Consider the following 23,638-nt stretch of genomic DNA (forward strand, 5'->3'; position numbering starts at 1 on the left):
TCCTAGACCTGATTTTCCACTTTTTTACATGAATTCAAGTCATAAGTACATCTTTTAAAGCACAAGGAGATTCTTTTATGTAAAACATGCTTAAGTGAGAAAAGAATTCAGGCCTCGTGCTTTTATTTTCGCAGCAGTAAAACTGAACATTTCCCCATGTCACACAAAGAGGACATGCATTTTCCTTGTAAATATATGTAAAGTAATTCTAGGTGCAGATCCCTTGATTTAGAAATATTAATATCTTAGTAAGTAACCATACTGATAGAAAGTTTGTAATGGTAAAACATACTGCATTAATACCATTAAACATCAATTAATGTAAACAGCTTAGTCTCAGAGCTGTCACTGAATAACTGAATGCACAATGACATACTGTTACTAATTCACTGTCAGTAGAAAGCTGTGTACAAATAATCCTCTAGGCTATTTCTTACTGAAAAAATGAGAGTAAAAACTGTGTGACCACTCAGTTGACAGCAGAGTGTTTGTCCAACATTATGTCAGATTCTGTTATTCATCTTTCCTTTTTTTTTTTTTTTTTGGCACCCTCTGCTCAAACTAATTGATGGTGGTTCCACTGAAATATCATAGCCTTGTGATTTTTTGTCAGCTTTACTGACCTCTTTTTTAGCTTTGAGTTTCACATTTTAAAGAGAAAAATTAGACAAACATACTTCACAGTTTAGCCCACCCACACATTCCTGAGCCAACAATTCTTCAAGTGTGTGGGTTCACCACACACAAGCTCCACCTGACTGATTTTTACCTGGTGCATGACCTTCAATTGAAAATTCCAACAGCATGCAACTTGTCTTTGGCAAATGAATTGTAAGTATGCCAGCTGCCAGATGTCTTCATTTTAAAACACCTTCAAAACTGCTTTCTGGCATTGATCCACAAGCAAAACAAGCTAAGCTGTAGCTGTAATTTCTATTCTGTGTGCAAAAAGGGGAGGAAACGTAAGATGTGTTGCTTTACATCTCTAAGAACAGTACAAGACAGTGGGGAAAAAAACCACAACAACAACTCATTACTGATGCGCTGTGTATTTTTGGGAAGAGTTTTTCCAGTACACAGAGCATATCAAAAATTTACATAAATATTCACCCTAATGAAATACTCGTTTGAAGTAACATAGTTCTGAACAAAGGGATTCCCTCTATACCATGAAAATTAACGCCTGTGTCTCCAACATGGACTAGCCAACCTGTTTTGCTTAAGGTTTAGAAAAACTGCTTGGCAAAGGGACTAGAAGGTAGAGATCTTAATTAAATCTGTGCACAAGACCTGGGATCACATGTTTTCAATTACTTTTGTTCTATTCTGTTTTTCTGGCTGTTTGTTTCCTTTCAGAACCTGAAATTCATCCCGGGGACACCAGAAGTTTCAGTGCTACTGGCAGATCTTTAAAACAAATCTGCACGTACTTGTTTTTTACTTGGCACCATAACAAACTCATTCTCCTGTCATGAAAAATGGCAATTTCCATTTGCTTTTCTTTGAATACCTAGATTTACCACATTCCATGTGTTGTATCACTCACGCAAACCCAGACCTAAAATGATTCAGAATCGCTCTAGTCTAGTGCCAAAAAAAGACCCCTTCCTATGTACAAACCCCCCTACTTTCTGCTGTGAGACTATTAACTACCAGCTCACTGATCAACTGCCCAGTCATGTATATATAGACAGTTAGCTTAGAAATGACATGTATACTTTGGTTCTCTATTTATATGGCTATAATTCCATATATTGCCACAAGCACAAGAGCCAAGCCAAAAGGTAACCATGTAAAGACATTATAGAAGAGTTACACTTGGAAAGTGATGTTTTTATGGTAATTAACAACATTGCTTGTCACATCTACCAATGCATTTTTAAGGACACTAGTACACAAGGGTGCTGGGTCCTGACTGGCATTGTATAGAAAACTGCTTTGGTACACATGGCGGGCATCTGCCATCAACAGCTGACAAAAGAATGCACAGAAACACAATTAGAAGTAGCTTAGAAATCCCATATCCTGTGAAGTTAGAGAGAACTTATTTACAGTAACTAGTTTGAGCTTTGTAGTTCCTATACATACCCTATCATGTTTCTTGAGCTCCAAACAGAGGTCACTACACCCAGCAATATTAGAGCAAACATTCTCTGTCAGTACTCATAATTTCTACAATGGCACAAAAAGGACAGAACACATCAGTCATGCCTGAGTTTTGCTTCAGTCATGAAGCTACAGATACGCCAAACTGAAAAAACCCCAAACCAAACAAAACCCCCAAAGCCAAAACCAAGAGGGCAGGCTGTAGAATTTTGTGTGCACTACACCTTGAAACAGTCCAGCTACTGCAGAATAATAAACTTTCACAGTTTAATAATCTGCTGAATACACATATTATGTGTGAGCATCCCAAAGCAATAGCTAATCCACCCTATTACTATTTTATTGATCATAATATTCAAACCAGAGCTTACAGACAGCATTTAATACCTCAGAATAAACCACAGAATTTCAGAATGACCGCCTGAAACACATGGCACCACTAGGAACCAAAACTACCTTAGGCATGAAAAATCCAAAATAAGATGTGCCAAGTATTATCTGGCTTATCAGAGAATCATAAAGTACAGACAGGTCAAGAAGTGGCCGAATAGGTATTTTCAGTCCAGCTGTTAATTGCAAAAACCAACCAAACCAACCCTCCAAAACCCACCTTGGTCTTTTAAGTTTGCATTGCAGAAATAGCTGTTTTGCAGTTAGAATCTGAAATGGTGTTTTGCGATTGTCTCCCACTTACACTCACGTAAGGTTAAGTGTCCCTAAGTCTTTCTGTCTAGTTATTCTGAAGAATGAATGGACAGGTACTCTAGAATAGAAACTGGTATCCGATGCTCTGTTTCCAGAGTTCATTGCTGTTCAAGGGGGAAGACTTCCTACAGCTTTGTTTGCTTATACAAACATAGCTTACAGCAGCACCAGCCTTGCTACGCATCAGCTCTCCTAAGATTTGCTGCACCAAGGATTTACAGGCCTTGCAAATCACCCTTGGCTCCAAAATGTTGTTATACATTTACATTTGTTTTTCTGAACACCCAAGCATTGAGCCTCAAGGTCATCTATATTCACTTCCCTGTCCAGCCATGAGGCATCTATCACAATAGTTACAGATACAGAAAGAAAATAAAAGCAGACAGCCTCACGGGACATCTCAGGATAAAGACCAGCACATTCAAGAGTACATAATAATCTTAACCAGCACTATATGGATCTATGTTGCAATGTAGTATTATAGCTGTTGGATCAGTACAGTATGTGAGCTGTGAGTTGTCATCATCACAGCTGAATTAGCTATCCATAGCAAAACCAGGCTGATGAGGCCCTATATTTGTCCTAAGTAATGCAAAATTCAAGGCTCTTAGGTGATGCTACTAGGTTTAGTTTCTAAATATTTACTCTCAAATAAAGTCCAAAACCAAGTAGAAATGATATAAAATCAGACACCTGCAAAAAGCAGCTACTGTATTCCATTTATAGATATATTTATACACTGTTTTTCCCAAAATATACTGTTCTGCTGTGAATATCTACAGGACTTTGAACTGGTAGCAGTTATGAACTATTACAATATCTAAGACACAGAAAAAGATATTTTGAAATCCAGGTGATTTTTTTTGCTGATTTGGATGAGAAACGCCCTCTCGCTCTGATACTAGGAAGCAAGAGAACTTCATACTATAACAGACCTATGTCAGAAGGCTCTGTGAAGGGTGAAGGAGTAACAGGGTTTGCAACTGAGAATTGATATGACTATCGTGCAAAAAGCTGAGAACTTATTTATGAATGACAACCTCAATCACAGCCATGCCTGGTTGTGGTAGACCAGAAGATTTCTGAAGAGAGATTTGATGGGTGCCATAGTCATGTGACCTCAAATTTTTTTTTTTTTTTTTGGTAGTATTTCTATCAAAATTACTCCTTATCCATAAAGGTGGGATGAGTTCAGTATGGTTTGTCTTCAGCTATAGACCTGCTATCATTTCTGAGATAACTTGAAAAATTTATGATGGTTGTGGGTGATTCTTTGGAATTTTGGTTAAGATATAGATATATAGGTGCTGTGATATAAGCCCCTAAGGAATAGATAGCTTGCCTCATTCTCTTCAGGGTATAAAATGCATCATTCTTTTCGAAGTCATGTATCTCCACCCATTCAAATGGGAGGTCCTCCAGAGGTCCATTTTCCACTCCCTGGGAAGATGTGAATGGTTGGAGGTGAAACAAGAACTGCACGACCACCGCTGCTAATGTGTAAGGGGAGCCACACCAGTTGCTTCTAGAAGTGCCGTGCAAACTGATCTTGGCTATCATCTGAGACTTTCAAAGTGAAGTCTCCTATGACTTTAGACGATACTTTGTGAAGGTGATGACCACCTTGTAGACTGCATAACCGGTCATTCCAAACTGCAAGTTTTCTGGAGAGTATCTGCTATACAAGTTTTTTTGCTTCCTTCTCTTTTACTCTGCCAGACTTGCTTATTTTTTTTATAGTTACTACTAGAAAGAACAGGATCAGGCAGATATCAGTGCTTTTGATGCTTCTTGTCATCTCATTTGAGATGGTGGCCAACGTTATCCGGCCAACTGCCAGTCCTACAACTGTGCCCATAACTACTGCCTCTACCATTAAAGTCACCTTCTCCTGGAAGTAGAATAGAGAAGTTCCTCTGTAGCTTATGCTGCTTCTTTGACTTCTTATACAGAGACACAGCCACAGAAGATCCTGGAATCCTCTGGATATAATGGGTTACCTGAAGAAACCATTACTTTATTTAGAGAGAGGACTGCAGGCAGAAACCTTAATTACTAGTTTGGCCTTCACATTTTCTTCACCGTCCTGTTGTCCAATCTCAACTCTCCTGAAAAAAGCAGGATCATCTACAATTATGCCACTCCCGATGGATGTTTGCCTAACCTGTTAAAAGACTTGTAATGATCATGACTTCATAAATCTCCAGGTAAACTATTTCAGTGACTTTCCATCCTAAATGATAGAAAGATCCTCCTTCTAACCAAGAATCTTTGTTGCTGTAATTAAAGTCTATTATTTCATATCCTTGGTCTTGCAGTGACAAGTAGCACCGAACAACTGTTTCACAAACCTGCTGAATATAATCCAGAATGTTGTTTTTCTCAGAACGGCATGATATCATTCAGTTTGCAATCCACCATGCTCACCACCTCATTTTCTGAAAAAACTTCCGTCTAATCTTAAGAAAAAAAAAATTTAAATCTGTGATACACAGATGCTTGTCTAACATCTTTGAGCCTGCCATGGTGTCCAATGAAAAGTGGAATACTAAGTTGTGACATATTAGGAAAATGGATGATCGGGTGTGCTGAACCCCACTTATTTTCTGAGATTACTAAGGAGACCAGGACACATGAGAATAGCTTTTCCCAAAGACATGATTTCAGTGCCAAAAGAAGAATATCAAATGCAAAAGACAATATAGTGTTACTATTTATAGACACCAGCAGCAATTCAGGTTCTTGCAGGATAAGTATGCCAGTGTCACAAGCCAGCACGATGCCATTAGTTTTGAATACTTGAAAACATGATGAATCATTATTTTTCTCTTGGCTTACCACAGAACCTTCAGTAATCAGAGACCGTTTAATCTGAATCATATAAGGTAGTATAACAGCAAATTATGAATTATGATTGAACTTCAGAAAATACAACAATTGATTTTAAAGCCACATACAACACAGAGCAATGGGGAAGTTCACCGCGTATCTTCCAACCTGATGTTTCAGTTTCAAAGCGTAGTATGATAGACATTCCAGCCTGTTGCTAGGTAAGTTGCTCTGATGGCCAGTTACTCTCAATGTTAAAAATTGGTATGTCATTTCCAGACTGCATTTGGCCAGTGTTAGTGTCCATCCATTGGATCCTGTTATGCTTTTTGTCTGCTAGATTAAAGGGCTGCCTACTATCAGAAAGCTCTTCTTCAGAAAGCAACTATTAAAAACAGATGTGCTGAAGCAGTAAGCTTGTCAGGACTCACCACTTCATGTAACCACAGCTAGTGTCAAAGCTATCAACATTTTATATGTGCGTATGTGTAGAGCAGCAAGAGGAGTAAAACTACACTCAGAAGTCAGTTTTCTTGTGCATTCTGTCATAGAAGTGTAAAACAAGAACAACATAGTTTAGAAATTCTGAATTATGTTTTCCCATTTCTTCTCTATCCTCATATCTGAAAGGTCATGTTAGGTCTAAATCAGACTAAAAATTAATTCTCAGCAGAAAAGTTGAATTACTATATGTTACTTGCAGAGGGAAAAAACCTGACAACAGTTTCTCACCATATATAGCAAGCGCAGAGCTTTTGTTTGTGTAAAGTATTACATTAAATGGCAATAAAAACTATAAATTGTTAAACACATTGCATTATCTCCTTCATTTGAAGGATGAAGCTTCCCTATAGAAAAATTTAACAATCTATTCCTATTTAATACCTTTCTGAACAGAAAAGCCAGAATGCTAAGAAACTACACAAAAGAATAATATACGGAGAATTTCAGGCATAAAATATTGTCCTGCTAAGAGCAAATAAAATTATGCCTTAATAATTATATTTTCAGATGTACTTGTTTTTCTCATCTGTCTCTAGGCACTGTATCCTGAAAACGCTTCAAAGATCCAATATACTTTGTGTTAAAAAAACCCAAATCTTCACTCAAGCTTCTAAAACACTGGGATTTTCTACACCATTTTACCCCAGTAAAGCTGATACTGCAGAGAACGTACCGTAACAAAGAGATACAAAAGCATAAGATGATGTAATAAAATCAGTGATCTAATTCACAATGGATATAAGTCAGCATAGTTTCACAGAAGGCAATGGAGGTAGTCTGGTTTACCCCTTAAATGACTAAAATCTCACAGATCATTGCAGTTTAAATGGACCACAGTTTAAATGAACAAATGCTGCAGTACGGCTTTTGTAGAATACAGGCAGCTATTTCAGAAATTACATTTTGGCTTATATTCAAATTATATTTGAAAATATTAATACATGTTACAAAGCCTAATTTGTATAACAAAACCCACTAGTCTACTCTGTCATCAGCAGCCTTACAGGAATATCTCAGCAGAAGCAAACTGATCTCAAAGTTCTATATACTATTGTATAGCCTAGATCTAATGCAAACAAATCCAGCTCTGACAAGAACCAGGCACAACTTAGTCAATGGTCAACAAGACACAAAAAATATTTAATTTACTTATTTTTCCTCACCACTTATTGTTCCTCACCACTCTGTCTATGATAGCTTGAGAACAGCCAAAGACCATACATTGTTACGTCAAGCAAATACGAATCTCATTATTTTTGACTTATAAATTTTTTCCTGTAACAAATAATACAACAATATTTTTTTGTAACTGTTACAAAAATATATTCTAAAACACTCCAGACTTATGTTCCCAGTTTTTCTCCTGATCTTTCTCTGAAACAAAACATCTTCAGATTTTCCTTCTCTTGGTCATATTTTGCCACAATCATTTCATAAGCCACTTACGGTCTCTTCCTTCAGTCCTTTTGCTTTTTCACTGCCACCCCTTCCTTTTGCTTTGTCACTGCCACCCCCACCACTGATAGTCTTGCATCCCTATATTTTTCCTGCAGCAAGTCTGCAATCAACACCTAATTTTTACAGTGTATTTTTCTGCCAGGTGAGCGATATAAGTAACCAATTTTCCAATAGATAAATTGCTTTTCTAAGATACAAAGCTAGGTTGCATTTGAAGAAAACAGATCACTTCGTATACTAACTTCTCCAAGGTAATAATACATACTTTCTTAAAACTGGAAATAAAATGATAGTCCTAAAAGCTGAGTTTGGACCTTTGTCTATTAATGCTTTCTCACAGCTTGCTGGTGAAGATGGTCAACCAAAGCAAAACTTCTGTCATGATCTATTAATAGAGAATAAGGATTAATGAAGGATTATGTCATAATGAGTCTGCCTGCAGAGTTGCTTCAGTTCTTGTCCTTTACTGCCAAAATACAGTTCTCATTTCCAACAAACAAAGTCTATCTGAGAGAAAGCACAGAGCCCCTTTAGAACTGGAAAGTCCTGTGCATAATAATGAATGACTAACTCTTCTTTTGCCAAAGCGCTTCAGCACTTTCAATGTCATAGGTCAAAGCAGTGATTCAGAGGGGGCCTGATCCTTATCTAAGCTTTTGCAACAAAATTAGAATGCGCTGTAGCCTTATTAAAGAAATGTTTGTTCCACCATCAATGAAATGAAAAGAAAGCGGCTCAATGCAGTTTTGCAAATCACAGCAATAAACTGCTCAAGTTAACTGCTTTATTACAAATATTTAATTATTCTGTATGTTAAAGATCCTGCATTTATAAAGATGAAATTAATAGCATACTCAATAATCTATTTGGATTTGTATGTGTCAGAGAGTGTTTTATCAAATGGATTGACACTAGTAGCCTTCATGTAGAAAATGTTAAAAAAAAATATGTAATTCACACATTTGCAGAAACTACTTCAGCTCCAGGAACATGAACAATAAAAACAAAATATGGTTTTTCCTAAATAAATTATTTCAATATTCTTTAATATTTACACACAAAGCTCCCTACACATTCTCAATAGATACGGCATAAATAGAATTTACATACATAATAAAGTTGGGCATACTATGCACAGCTATCACAGCGATATACACAGCTATTGCAGCAATTATCTGTGTGATAAAGAAGTAATTTTTCTCTATTAAAGTTTTAGCTGCTAAACTCTTAATGGTTGAATTTATGCTGAACAAAGTCTGTCAATGCAATCCACTTTAAAACATTTAAAGCATTATGGGAGAGTTTTTTTAACATACAATAGTGATTTAAATAATTAATTAGAAGTCAGGTAACTAAGAAAAAAAACAAGGGAAAAAATAAGACCATTACATTAGTCACTGAAAAGAGAAAGGCCAAATTCAGATTTGATTTGTGTTTGCTAGATTAGCTACAGCAAAACAGCAACAACAACAACAAAAGTAAAGTTATACCAGATCTAAGTTAAATTTCAAATAGAATGTAACCAGAGAGTACATTAGGATTGAAAAGCAGAATATTAATCTCCAAAATTAGGAAATTGATCAACTGGGATACGGATCAGAGAGATTCATCAAAGCCTTGCAACAGCCTATCTCCATTTACTGTTTAGATACAGCTAATCTACATCATTAAATTGACCATTCAGTAACTGAAAATCTGCCATGTAGGTCCCGACTTTTCATAGAGGCTTTTAAATATGTATTCGGTAACTACAAAGTACTGAATATATTTTCAGTCTTTTTATACTAAGATTTACAACTAATGACCTTAAGCAATGTCATGCATGTAAAACAAAATTATGAGACCACCCTGGTTTGAGCAGAATTAAGGTATAGAATCATACTTCATTCTCATTCAAATTTAGTAGGAGAGAACAAAAAAAAAATCCATAGTAATATAGCTAAACCTATTTCATAGTTTTACTTTGTAAAACATGCCTCTTCACTTGTATTTTGCTATTACAGGCTCAATATAAGTAGACAATTATCTAAGCTTAATGCCAAGAATGATAATGCATTGAGCACATGCAAAATCCTTGTGCAACATCAACTACAGCCCGCAGGGATAAAACATTTATCAGTTGCTCCTTAGAGCACTAGTGGTTTGAAAATTTGGCTGCCCATGCCGACATTTAGCGAAATCATAGTTTTAGCTTCATTCAGACCCAACACAGTAAAGCCTGATACCAGGATGACTCTGTTGGCAATCTGCCTCCCTGTACCCACACGCACTGCAGGCTACTTTCTGTCCCACTACTTTCCATGAAAGAAGTCCTTTTACTTAACTGCAGTAGTTGGCACAGTGCCCCTTTCATGAACCAAACTAACCGTCATCTTGGATGTAACAAATTAGTACATTCTCAGAATAATAATAAGTATGGACATGAAAACACTATTGTTTTTACTTGGAAATGAAGTAACTACATTTTAGCTGGGTGACTTTTTCAGTTCAGCACCACAGGCAAAAATAAATCTTATAAAAAGAATGGACAATTACAGGAGAGATGAGACACAGGCTTTTGCTGTGGGTTCAGAAGTAAAAGAGCTGCTTCTCATACTGCCTGAAAAAGATACTGTAAAATAAAATTTTGAATATCAAACAATTTATTCCTTTGAAAAAGAATTGCTGTAGGGTTTTGCTACTTGATCTGCAACTGATAGAGATTTTTTTTGCTTGTAAAGTACAGAAATGCTTAAGTAACCTCTATTAATACTAGAATGAAATATTTTACAAAATACATTGAAAACATTAAATATGGAGTGATGCAAGCTAAGCATGGAAGTATGACTGGATTTTCCAATTGTGAAACACAAACCTAGGCAATGCGAAATATATCTTTAACTACAAATAAATATTTCTAAAGCATTGCATGCTTGCCATTTTATCTGAGCACTGTGATTATAATAAAAATACATTTTTTCCTCAAGCTGTGCACATTTCATTGCACATCAGCTCTTTTAAAAACAGTATCACAGAACATATTTTATAATGCCATTTTAAACCGCTGATAAAAGTATATTCATGTCACTGTTCTCGGCACTCTAGCACAGACGTCCTAGGCCAAGTTCTCTGAAAAGTACAGATATTAAAACTTTCCTGTATCATAGTTCAATACAGTAACAGCTTTCTTGCCAAACTATGATATGGAACATTAACAGGGATTTGAATAACAAGTGCATCCTTTACTGTGTAACTCCTTAGCAGCAGATAAGGCTAAATTAGTGTGAAGTGCAGACAAGTATGAAAGATTAAAACAAATATTTCTTGTAAATATGCTAAATATGTTTCCATTTTATGCCACGTTGAGTCTGTGAAGCAAAAAATCCAATATATATCACATATATTTAAAAAATACTGAGTTTGAGACAATTTAAATAATTCAAGGTATTTTATGTAAAAATGTCACAATTTTACTAAACTTTCTGGTTCAAATGAGTCCAAGAATATCTCATTAGAAATGGAGACAGTCCTGAAAAAGCAATCAAGCATGACTAAAAAGATCACTCTTACACAAAAAAATAGCCTTCTTATTTTACCCTTTGTTGGAAAGACATTTGGCCAGCCACAGGGGAAATACATAATCTACTTTTATATTCAAATAATATATTTCAAAATTCTATGCATACAAGGACCTTAAAACAATCCTGGGTGGAATATATAAGACATAGGTTTATGTGATCCTAATAACTGAATTGCTGACATGGGCTGACAATTACTTGGGGGGGGGTTGGTTGTTTGTTTCTGTTACTCTAAAGCATGCGTACAAGTACTCCGTCTATTAGTTATTTCTAATGTGACTTTGAGGGAAAATACCAATGGAAAGACACTGCAATAAAATATGCAGGGAGATCCTGGCTAGAAAAATAGAAGTATTATGTATGAGGAGTATGCACATTTTCATTGGGATGGTGATTATTACAGCTACCTTAATTCTGAAGCTTAATTCTGATCAAAGCAGCATTCCACCACAAATGTTGCATATGAAAAAGACATCTTTTTATTTACACAGTTAGTCCATCCTTTTATTTTTTATGTTGATATACTCAAATACAGAGTATTAATGGTGATTTGCTTTCAGAATCTGAAGGACTAATGAAACATCACCTTAATTTTTAAGGACACTAATATGTCAGTGGTTCTGGAGGAACATTGCTTTTCAAGGCAATACTGCTGGGGTAAGAGTCAGGGAGGAGAGATGCAATTGATGTTTTTCACTTTACTTTAAACAAGACAACTGTTATTCAGTTTCTCAATACCTAGGATTATGAAGATCAGAGTACTATACACCCCAGAAGAGGAAAAGCTTAGAGCCATTATAGTTCCCTTCTAAGTACTGTAGCACTCACTGTTGGTTTCAACAAATAAGCAGTCTACACACATCTTTCTTGCTTCATAACTGCATAAGGTTCCTGCTCCTAAAACTCACAAATATAAAAAAGGAAGAGGGAATTCAATTAATATCACCATTTTCAGCCCTGTATTTTATCACTCATGAAGAACTAGTTTTCTTGTATTAGCTGGATATGTTCCCCACTTACGCCTTTGACGAGAAGTAGCAAAGTTACAATATCAGGGCAAAGGACTAAGGAGCAAAATGTCAGTGTGACTTGCACATTCATAGCTTCCTCTGGGCCCTTTCAGCTTATACAGCAGAGCAGGATGAATATTTGTGCTAACTACACATTTCAGTACAAAGAACCCAATTCAGAGGAAAAAAAAAATCTCATACCATTTATGGCAACTGTGCACTTTACAAAATACAATTATAAATGGTTTATTCATTCATGGGGAAGAGCCTCTATAACTGTTGTGCAAGCGACCTGCCCCTCGCTGGGTTTGATGAGCCTGATCCAAAGCCCAATGAGGGCAAGGAAGGAACTTGCATCGACTTCAGCTCTCGGGCTCCACTCTCCTTCACAAATGTTTCACATTTAAAAATCTAAGAGCTGTGTGACCAAGTTGGAACGCATGATGTGGAGTTGCACGTAAAAACTGTTACTGAGGTTTAAACACCTGAGCTAAAGTTGCATATGACAGCACTGTCTGGATTTACGGGTCAGCATGAAGATAAGTTGATTGAAAATTATTCTTAGGCATTTTGCAATTAAGTAGTACTTTTAAAATAGCAGCTACTGGCTTATGAAGATAACTTTGCATGGATCATACTTATACAGACTGAGAGCCATATTTATTGTTTGTTCTTTCTCTACTCATGTATCTGACAAGCACCACAAATTTCTCACAAACTGATGTAGCTGTACGTCCACAGCAGTTAATAGCACAGGCAGCTAATCAATTATGTACTTATGTGTGCAACTAGCTATTCATGCAAATTATACAACTAGTTGAGCGCATACTTGGTGCACACAAACACTTAATTGCCCAATGTGCTAGAAGTCTTACCCAAAGTAAAAAATGCCAGATCTAACAACTGCTTTGAGCTTGTATATCCTCAAGACCTATAGATCTGACTACACGTCTCGCACGTGAATGACATGCCTACAAGCCATATTCATGACAACCTAACTTTTACATTATTCCAGTTACACAATATTGAAGAAACAAGCTTTTGTATAAATCTAGCAAAACTGATTTTTGTTATAATCAAAGGAAAACTATTCTAACATTTTATATCTTAAGTACCATTTGAAGACTTAAGATGCAGCAAAGGCAAAAAGATGTGAAGGAAAAGAAAATTAGAATTTATTTCTTCTATTATGTAACACTGTGGCTCCTTCTGCTTGCCACTATTTCACTCATACATTAGAAGTGCAATAAAAAGGTGCTGTATGAAACCCCGCATAAATTTTTCTCTGATTATGCCATCAACTTTTCAAAGGGTTAACGGGAAAAGCTGCTCGTTGTGCCCCCTCCTGGCTGCAGCTCCACTGCAGCCTCTAACCAAGGGCAAGGGCGGCACAAAACATCTCTTTGTTGAGTATCACTATTTTAAATGCACGCACAATAACATGAAACCAAATTATTTTCAGGTCAAATATTAGGATCTTCAAGGTTTCAAAAGGGTTGTATTAAAATAAAGATAACTGGAACTTTTCATTGAAAGATCTACAGAAGTTTGAAAACTTTAAAAGGACACTGTTTTCTCTTGAATCATATTACTGGTTAGATTCAATGCCAGGTACATTGTTAAGTCTGTCCTAACTCTACCTTATACCTACAAAAGAAAAGAAAAAAAGCTTCCTTTATTATTAATAAAACCAGGGTTTGGAACCATGATCTAAGGTGGACATCGAAGCATCCCTAAGATGGTAGTGTAATTCTAATGTCATATGTAATGGGGGGGGTGTGGGTATGTGTAATGGCTTAAGGCCAATTAGAATTACATTGTACTTTTTTTGTAATGATTGTAGGCTTGATATTTGAGATATGATAGTTGCATGTGAATGTGTCAACTTTACATGCATAGCTTGTGTTTCAAGCTTTATCTTTTGAATAGATGAGGTAAATCTAAATCAAAGACAGAATATTTTATGACCGCTTTGAGCATGAATATCTTATCATATAGATAACAAGCACTTGAAAGTTCACCAGAAAGTCAGAAACAAGGTAGTATTCCCTTACTGCTAAGAAGTGAATATCCAGTGTCTGGAATCTGAGACAGAAGCAAGCTGCAAGATTCAGGAAAAGAAGAGACGAGCATGTAAAGTAGAATCACAAGAGGCTGTGAAAAGGAAGGAGATTTCTGTACACCTTGATATGGAATTTAGGAATTAATATCTTATTTTTTTCCTGAGATCCACAAAAGACAACCTAGTTCAACCTGTGTTATCCCAAGGACCCGAGTTCAACCTAGTGTGTTTGATCCAAATTAAGTAATTTGCAACTCTAATTTTATTCAGGTTGGATGAGGCTTTGGGCAATATAGTCCAGTGGAGGGTGTCTCTACCCATGGCAGGGGCGTTGGAACTAGATGATCTTTGAGGTCCCTTCCAACCCAAACCATTCTATGATTCTATGAATCTGAGATTTTTCTTAGTACTAAAGTCTAGATCTAAAGGTAGAGCAATCTTGCTAACTGTTTGGTTTTGGCAATAATGAATATGTGCATACCTTCAAATTTGATGTAATTGCTACAATGCCTGAGCACCTTGTCTGCATGGGTAGTATTAGAAAATGTTTCATTTTGAACCTTCCTGATGTCCAAATTTTGTCTTCCCTTGACCCCAAGAAGTACCAGGGAAACAATTACTAGCCCTCCACTAAGAGTAGGAAGGAAAACCCCAATCTTTCCATGCCAAAAGAGAGTCTGCCTCAGTTCTAGCTACCCAGAAGCATAAAGTATCCAGAACTGCACCCTTATAAACAACATACCAATAAAAACTACTTTTAAAAAAACCCAAAACACTTAAAAGCTGCTTGACTAATGCATCCATTGCAAAAATATAATTTCTGTAATTGAAGCATGGCCACTACCTCACAGGTCTTGATCATTCATGATTAACAGGAGCCAGATATAGAACTCAGCTAATCAAGATCCATTTTTTTTCCTATAGCATGACAAGAAATAAGGCTAAAGACAATACAGTTATTTTGCTTCAGGATAAAGTATTTTAAGTTTTATGAATAATGATTTTTTTTTTGTTTTATGATAAAACTATTTTTTGCCAACTTATCTGAAAAAACTTCTTTACCCGGTGACCTCATGTCTCAACTTTTTTTCATATTTTCATACTAATCTAGACAGAAACCCTATCACACTTGCTAACGGACTCTGAACTCATTGATTTGTCCACACTGAACACTCCATTTTACAGGTGGGGAATCCACATTTTGTGATGGAGTGAGTTACAAATCCTCTCTTGCTTCATCAGCATCTGAAGTGCTGGAGCTGATCCTAATAACCATCAGTCTGGTATATGGGATGCCCGAGCAGGCGAAAAGCTCTGGTGCTGCACAGTGGCAGAGGGATATCAGCTTCCCAGTAGAGATCTTTTCTCCAGGAAGCCACCTGAGAGTGCGGCTCCCTGGATGTATCTACACACTGCAGCTGGGCATGGCAAGGAGACCAGCAAACCCAGTATGTGGCACTGGTCACACCCATTACATGACAGGTGATATCCCTGTCAGATAGTCAAACACGCAGATGTGACCTGTCGCATGATTCACTTGTGAACTCCAATGTGCTGAGACAGGGAAAGGTTGAGATATTTGCTGCAAAGTTTAGATCTGAGAACTTTATTTCTATTCTAGACTAAAATATGCATCAGGCAACTGAAGATAAATATTAGAGAGAACTTCACCAGAAAAAATATTAAATTATAATGAAATTAAGTGATAAGGTCAAAGAAAATTAAATATATGAAGTATGGAAATGCAAGTTTCACATATATAAACTCAGCAGCACTTTCCACGATACAAAGCTATGTGGTTTTTATTACAGCAGCTTTATCTGGGCAATTCTTGACTAATCTGAGTGGGTTTTTTTCATTATGATTATTATGATGATATTTCTTTTAATATCGGTAATGGTGTACAGAACTGAAATAAAGATGACTCTCATACAGCTCTAACCCTCCCCACTGTGTCCTTATAGGCAGGTCCTTGCCTCCATGCCCAGTTCCAGCAGACTCAGGGACTTTGATTTACAGGTAACTTTGTCCAGACCAGGAAATTCTTCCCTTGCCTTGAAGGCATCACTGAATGCTGCGTGCTCCTCTCTGCCACCTCACAGGCTCTGTGCGAGTTGCAGGATTTTAGTTCTACAATGGTAATCTTTGCTGTCCCCTCCTGCAAACTTCGGTATCTCCTACTGCTTGCAGCTCACATGGGAAAGCGTTGCCTTCCATCGAACTTGCCTCACCCAATCCTCTGACAGCATATCTACTAAATGTTTTAAATTCATATTTTTTCAATGTATTTGGATTTTCCATCTTAAGACAACTTTATTTTTGAAACAATATGGCTACATTTAATTCTGAAAAAGTATTAAATACTCGAGCTGATATACAACTTTTGTTACAACCATTAAGTGAAAAATAACTTCTTTGCTTTGCTCTATTCCAAACCATAACACCAATTAATTGAGGTATGGGAAAAGAAGGAAACTGTAAAAAGCACACCAAAAATTCACAAGTACTACTTTTTCCTTCAATCCATTAGTTGAGGATGCAATTCTAAACCAAAATCACATACTTTTCCATTGGAAAGTCATTCTGCGCGCCCCCCCCCGCCCCCATTTCACTGAAAATTTGGCATTAAAAAGTAATTAAAAGCAATAGAGCTTATGGGGACAGGCGATGACCTGTGTTCAATGAGTCTTAGTTTTAAAAACTGAAAGAGTTTCAGAAAGAGCAAATAGCAGCACTTTATCTTCATTTAACTGCTAACAGGACAGCGTTCATTCCTAACAGAGGGCTGAGGAAACTGAGGCCTGGATTCACCAATTCACAGTGCTCGTCATAGGCCTTTGTGGACAGAACTGATTTTACAGTCCCCTTTGCAGTTCCCATTTCTGGCAATGGTTGAGAGCAGTTCGGTTCCTTCCCTCCCTGGTACCCCACAGTTCACAGTAGCCTTGTGATTACTCCTTATCAGTGGTCCTAACACAAAATTCACCAAGTACAACTCAAATGGGCTGTTTATTTCAGTGGGTATTTGAACAAATCTCACATCTGCAGCAGCAAAACACCAGAAAGACCGCCACAATATTGTCCTCTGGTTAATTTTCTACGTGAAATAATTCAAAGAGGTTGAATGTAATGCCACTGCCACCAACTTTATGTCGTCTGTTAATTCCCCTGCCAAATTTCAGAAAATCACTCTCCACTTCCAAGCATTGCACAGGGTTACAGAAGGTCTAAGCATCTGCATATCTTCTTGCATGTCCCTTCAAATAAAATCAATCTGCAATTGGATACGCCTTTTTTATTTTACAGTAGGTTGTTTGGACATTATCAGCATTCTGTCTATTTTATAAAGATGAAATGCCCACAAAAATAGTGTCTGCTCATACACACTGAGACAATGTTTGATGTGTTTCCACTCCAGAGCAGAAAGGAATTGATTTTCAAAAACCTTATTTGTGCTGATGAGCGGTCAGTGAGACTTCAGGCCAACGCAGACATATTTGCAAAACATATTTACAAGAGGAAATGCTTTTGGTTATCATTGCTCTGAAGTTTTCATAATAAAAGTCTGCAGACAGATTTTCTCTAGTGTTAATATATATTATCAGCTTTTGCTCAAGGACAGTGCTGAAAAAATTACATGTAGGGACTTTTTGTTTTTTCAGTGTAAACAATCACACACACAGAGTAGCTTAACCATCTGCCCTACCACTAGGTGGATATGAAGCCACATTTCCAATAAAAACCTAAGAAAGTGTTAATAGCACTTTTCTGGGTTTGTAATTGCATGTAATATTGCAATAAATTGACCTGGAGCATGATTATTTTTCTTTTAAAAAAACCAAACAAACTCACTTTGTGTTGCCTGTGCTGATTCATCCAGTTGACTTGGCATATTCTCCATATCAGCTGCATACCTTTTGAAAAACAAACAAACAAAATTAATGGATGGTCTTCTAGTCAGTGACTGGTTATATACACTGCCTCCTAGCAATAACAACTTGTACTTGTTCCATGTCTTTCATAGAAGGATCTCAATTACACCTCATCCTTCCCAACAAGCAGAGAAATTGGAGCAGCAGATGCTCGGCAACATTGAGAGAAAAAATCTCTTTGCAGGTTACTTACAGAAAGCAAGGAGAAAAACATAAGATTTGACCCTCTCTTTCCTTTTCTAACTCTATAGCTACAAAGCCTTCTGATGAAGGAAGAAGGAACATCTGCATTTCTCACAAATTTAGGATTTCTTCAGATACTAGGGTTAGTTGGGAAAATCTTATTTCTTAACCCATACATTATGGATAATTAATTCTTCCAATCCTCCTCCCTAATTTACCATCAGCACCACCCATTTAGAAAAAGATAATTCTGTGCCTTTCTTCTTTTGACTACCATTGCTGCAACGTTGAAGAGAATGAGTAAGGGGAGGAGTAAAATAGAAAGAGTCAGGAATGAAAAGGGAGGGTTTGCATGGGGGGAGAAACCGATGAAGAACAAGCAGAGGTCAAAGCAAAGAAGAAAGAAAACAGGAGAAAAATAAAAGAATAAGAAAGTAAAAGAGAAGCAGAGAAGAGGCTTACATACTTCTGAGAGACTTGGAAATATTCTGGAGAGCCGACTCATATGTCCCTTAATCTTTCTGTTTATACATCCTAGCCTTCACAACCTCTACTTCCATCAGGGTGAAGGAGCTTCAGGATGGGACTATTTTGCCTCAGGCACTTCTATTTATATCCCTATGTCTAGACAGGACAAAAACCCCAATGTACAGGATCTAGTAGCTGGGCTCCAGTCATAATTTCAGATCTCTGGATACGTTAAAGTACAAACAAATACTATTTACGTTCCCATATTATTACAAACATCTAATGAACATACAAGCACAGCAGTACACGGCAGTTCTGTTGCAGGAGGAGTCTGACCTCTCTGGGTGAAAAAGAACCAGCAACACTTGTAAGAGAGCAGTGGCCAAGAGCTCTGCTCATATTCAACTCCTCTGTGGAGTCTTTCAGTCCCAGATACAGCCCGGGTCACTCTTCTGTAGTAGAAGTTACTAGGGGTGGTCTGCGAAGATGACAATTTTATTTTTTTTTAGATCAAATGAGGTAAAGGCCCAAGCCTCCTCATGCCCAAGGAAAAAAATGTCTGGCTGACATAAACTACTAAGAAATTAGAGAGAAGAAAAGGGATGGATTTGTGCTTAGACAAGAAATGAGAGCTAAAGCATTTCTGTTCTTGGGTTTGTCACTTCATGACTGAAGCATTAAGGAAAAATATTACAAGAGTGTCATGTAATTTTCAGCCTTATTTATGCAAATTGATAAAAATCCCATCCAGTCAACAGCTCTACATCAGTTTATTCTAATTAAAAATCTAATCTTTAGTGCCTGATTTGATGGCTGTAGGCCATCTTGTGAAGTTGAACATCTCTGAAAATCAGGCAATGAATACCTCATATCAGGCTTGGAAGATCAATGAACATTAAACCTCTTTGTTATTCAACTCGGATAAAGTGGAGATAACACTAGATGGTATGAATCAAGGATTGTATGTTCATGAAATAACAACATGTAGTTCTAATGCCTTCATTACTGACAGTTTGGGCTACGTGTGTCTTTGCTGTGATCCAGTACAGCCATTCTGCTAGCTTTACCTTTTAGAGATTTGCCCCCCAAAAAAAAAAAAAAAAAAAAAAAAATCCCTGTGGGCAGAGAATATTTCTATAACACTGGATTGATCATTCTCTTCTGGTCTTAAAGTGGCATGTACAAGTAAGGATTTTGGAACTCTGCCTCAAAGAAGTTCAAAAATGTATGTTAGCAGCATACACTTTTGTTTTGTACACACTCTGCACCAGTCTCACTGAACCATTTGTAAAAGGCTGACATATATGTTGAAGGCTATTTAGGATGAAACTTGGCATGTCCAAAATCGAAGTGCCAAGGCTCTGAAGAACAGTGCCAGGCTTGCAGGTGAAGATGTTCATAGGTCACACCTTCCATGGATCAGCATGGAAGCAGTGTCGAACTCATACTGATCAGTAACCCCTATACAATTTAAACAATTCTGTTTAAAAAGGAAATTTCAAAGTCCTCACATTTTAGATGGATAACTGGTTCTGTTCAAAGTTAAGAACTTAATGTTTTGGGGTGATGTATAGGCCCAGCAGATATATATACATATAGATTAAAATGTTTATGTAACTAAAGAGGTAAGATGACGCTACCATAACTCTCTTCAATTTTCCAGAATGCTCTATCCAGCTTCACCGATCCAGCCTCAAGTTTTGACATAACAAGCAGCTCCTTTATGGCTATCAAGTTTTGTGTTGTTCAATGTAGGGTATTTCTTGTCATCAAAAACCAGTCTATCCTGGAACTACCAAGGAAATTTGTCATGCAGCATGATCCCAAGCCATTTTTCTTGTGACTCCCGAGCAGTCCAACCTTTTCTTTCAACACCTTTGATCAAATAGCTGTTTTCTCTGCTCACTTTCTAGCTGCTAGGAACCAGCAGCAAGATGACAATCTCCTCACCCTCTGTGGCCAGGAGGAATAACTACAGGTTTAAAAACCCTGGTCAGTCTGCCTTGCTTCAGCATGAGATACCATTAGCCGCACAACTCCCTACCTGCAAAACTCAAACACATAATTAGGTCTTTGCATATCAGACCTGAGCTTCTCTATGTCTCATTCAAGGTATACTGTAAACCAAATAACAAAACCACAAAATAAATATAATGAAACCAAAGGAATGCCCAACCTTTTTATTTGTTTCCACAACTCTGAGTCCAAATCTATGCTTGAACAATCAAAAGACTTACTTTTAAAAGCAAGTCAACAAATAGCTTTCCTGTACTGTTTCAGATACAGTTATCTGTAAAATAAATAAATAAAATAACAGCACTTAAAAAAAATAAAAGTCATACTTGTAGGTTTTTTTTTCTTGGAAAAGGGGAATTAAACTATTAAAGGACACCTTGTTAAGTAATTATATAGCAACATCACTGTGCAATTAAATAGCCATCAGTCCCTGCAGCTGAGAAATTTCAGGTAATTATTCAAAGATAATTTAATAGGAGAATTACTGTATTCAAGAAAGCATTAGCTAGTAATCTACCTCAATTAAAGCAGCCAATTAATTTCAGCACCTTGATAATAGTTGCCTTTTGCAAAACTATCCTCCCCTACACACACACACAAATCCTAAATTTCAAAATAATACAAAAAGTGAATTTGGTGCATTTTAGCTTCCATAAACAACAATTCACTCCCAGAGAATTTAGGATGCTTTTATTGTACATTATGTTATCAGTATGTATTACTGTTTTCATATTCAGCTTCAGTTTTACTGTGGCTACATATGTATCAGTATCTCTGTAAGTTGAGTTAGAACAATGAGGGGTATGGAGGAAATCTGTATAAAAGGAATAAATATTTGTCTGTTCGTACCAAAAAAGACCACTAAAAGCTGCATAATAACTGAAAAAGCATCTTACTGTGACGATACGTCTTTAGAGAATTATGGGACTCTCACAGCGTATTGCTTGGTTGTGCTACTGTATGTACACTGGAGACAGAAGTCATTAATCACACACAGTTGCAAACAGTGTTCATTGTAACAGATTTTGTGCAGAAACAAAAAAAGTGCATATGCCACACAGTAGTTAGTTACACAGCAAAATATTTTCTCAAGGTCAAACACACACTGGAAGTTCTTTGCTACAATGGTGAATATCAACAACTTTTACATCCTGCAACTTCATACTTGTGAGTCTGGGATCCTTGAAATATCAAGCACAATACTGGGCACAAGGAGGACGCATGGATAATTTTCAGAAAGACACAAAAGGCAATTTGGCATCCAGCACCTATACAGATTCAGTGGTTGCTGAGGTCCTAGATTCCTTGCACTTCTTTAAAAATCAAAAATATGTAACAATCAAGAAATAGTTCCTTTTTAAAAAATATCCCATTATGCAGATGTTCACTGATTTAATTACCATTTTCTGCCTCAACCAGAGCTGTATTATGTTTTGTTTCATTTCCTATTTAATTTGTCTTTAAATAGAAAATAAATGATAGTTGTAAAGAAAAGAACATCTATGTCATTCACATTTTCATATATTTCTCATATATACTGGGGATTCTCTTCCCTCCCCCTTAAACCACGGCACTGTGTTGATGGTAGACTGAATAAGTGTCCTTTTATCTAAGCCTTGAAAATATGCATAAACAAACACAAAACCCAATCTTGGCAAGACTGAATCTTGACTCATTTAAGAAAAATACAGAACTGTATAGATGTTCACTGAATTTATACACTCTCTTTCACAGGAGGAAACAAAACATAGATGTAAAAACTTCCAAACTCCAGATCTGGAATAATCCTAATATCTCTGAGCTATTGATCACTAACACAAATCTGTGATAAACATATACCTTAGGGCTTTTGTTGAAATCAGTCCACATTTGTTATTTGAGCTGTTACTGGTTAAAAAGCTGAAAGTCACATAATTTTTTTTTTTCGGGGGGGTGTGTGTGTGTGTGCGCGCGCACGCATGGCATGTTCTGTGCGTGCATGTCTTCATTTTGTTTCAGTTTTTAAGTCAACAGGTTTCCGACGTTTCCCTTACTGACTCAGTGGTGAATAAGTTTCCATTTAATTCAAGAGTACTCAGTGTTACCTGATCCATAGCACCGTCCTAGAATTTAAAGAGGTATTCAAGACTTCCTTGCCCATTGTGTAACTGTTTTTAGCCCATCATAAATCCTAATATTTTTCTAGGAAATAATCATTACAAAAAAATTTAACTGAGCTACCATAAAAAGTACCAAAATTTCTTCAAACTTGTCACAGATTTGTATGTGTTTAACATATCCCTAAACTTTTACTTGTAATAATCAGATTTCAGTTTTTCTCTGAGTATCCTTTTTAAGACAACAAAGAAAGAAAAAAAAAGCCAACAAAAAACCAAAACCAAACCACAAACAGAACCATTATATATTTCTATCTCAAAATCTGTGTATCACTCTCCACACTGATATTCAACAAGGTACTTCAGCACATATCTGTCTTAAATCACATTGATTAAAATGGGATTAATCATATATCTAAAGCCAGACTCATCCTTAAGTATCTTGCCTTATAAGAAAACAAAGATAGGTATTTCACTGACCAGTGGTTTTCTCACCTCCTCATCTAGTGACAGATAGAAGAGTATGTATTAGCCAGCATTGGTGCAGGCTTTTAAGCCTTTGCAGGTGGTTGTGATCCCTGTGCTGGAAAAATCTAATTTTTCTTCAATGTTGTGAACAGGGATGAGAAAGAATATAGCACTACAGAGATTAGGCAAGAGCCCTAAAAGGCTCCCAATGCAGTCTGTAGTAGTGATGAGCTGAACAGCAGGT

The 23,638-nt window shown here is 36.7% G+C and overlaps 1 long non-coding RNA gene across 2 annotated transcripts in view; it reads right to left on the minus strand.

The window, feature by feature from the left end:
* LOC142602953 (uncharacterized) overlaps window positions 1-23,638 on the minus strand; it is a 266,626-nt gene that overhangs the window by 142,316 nt on the left and 100,672 nt on the right. For both annotated transcript variants that reach the window (XR_012836811.1, XR_012836810.1), the window contains exon 2: window positions 18,084-18,145. This is a non-coding gene — a long non-coding RNA (uncharacterized LOC142602953). The remainder of the gene's footprint in view (window positions 1-18,083; window positions 18,146-23,638) is intronic.

The sequence above is a fragment of the Balearica regulorum genome, chromosome 9 (assembly GCF_011004875.1).
Source record: "Balearica regulorum gibbericeps isolate bBalReg1 chromosome 9, bBalReg1.pri, whole genome shotgun sequence".
Taxonomy (NCBI): domain Eukaryota; kingdom Metazoa; phylum Chordata; class Aves; order Gruiformes; family Gruidae; genus Balearica; species Balearica regulorum.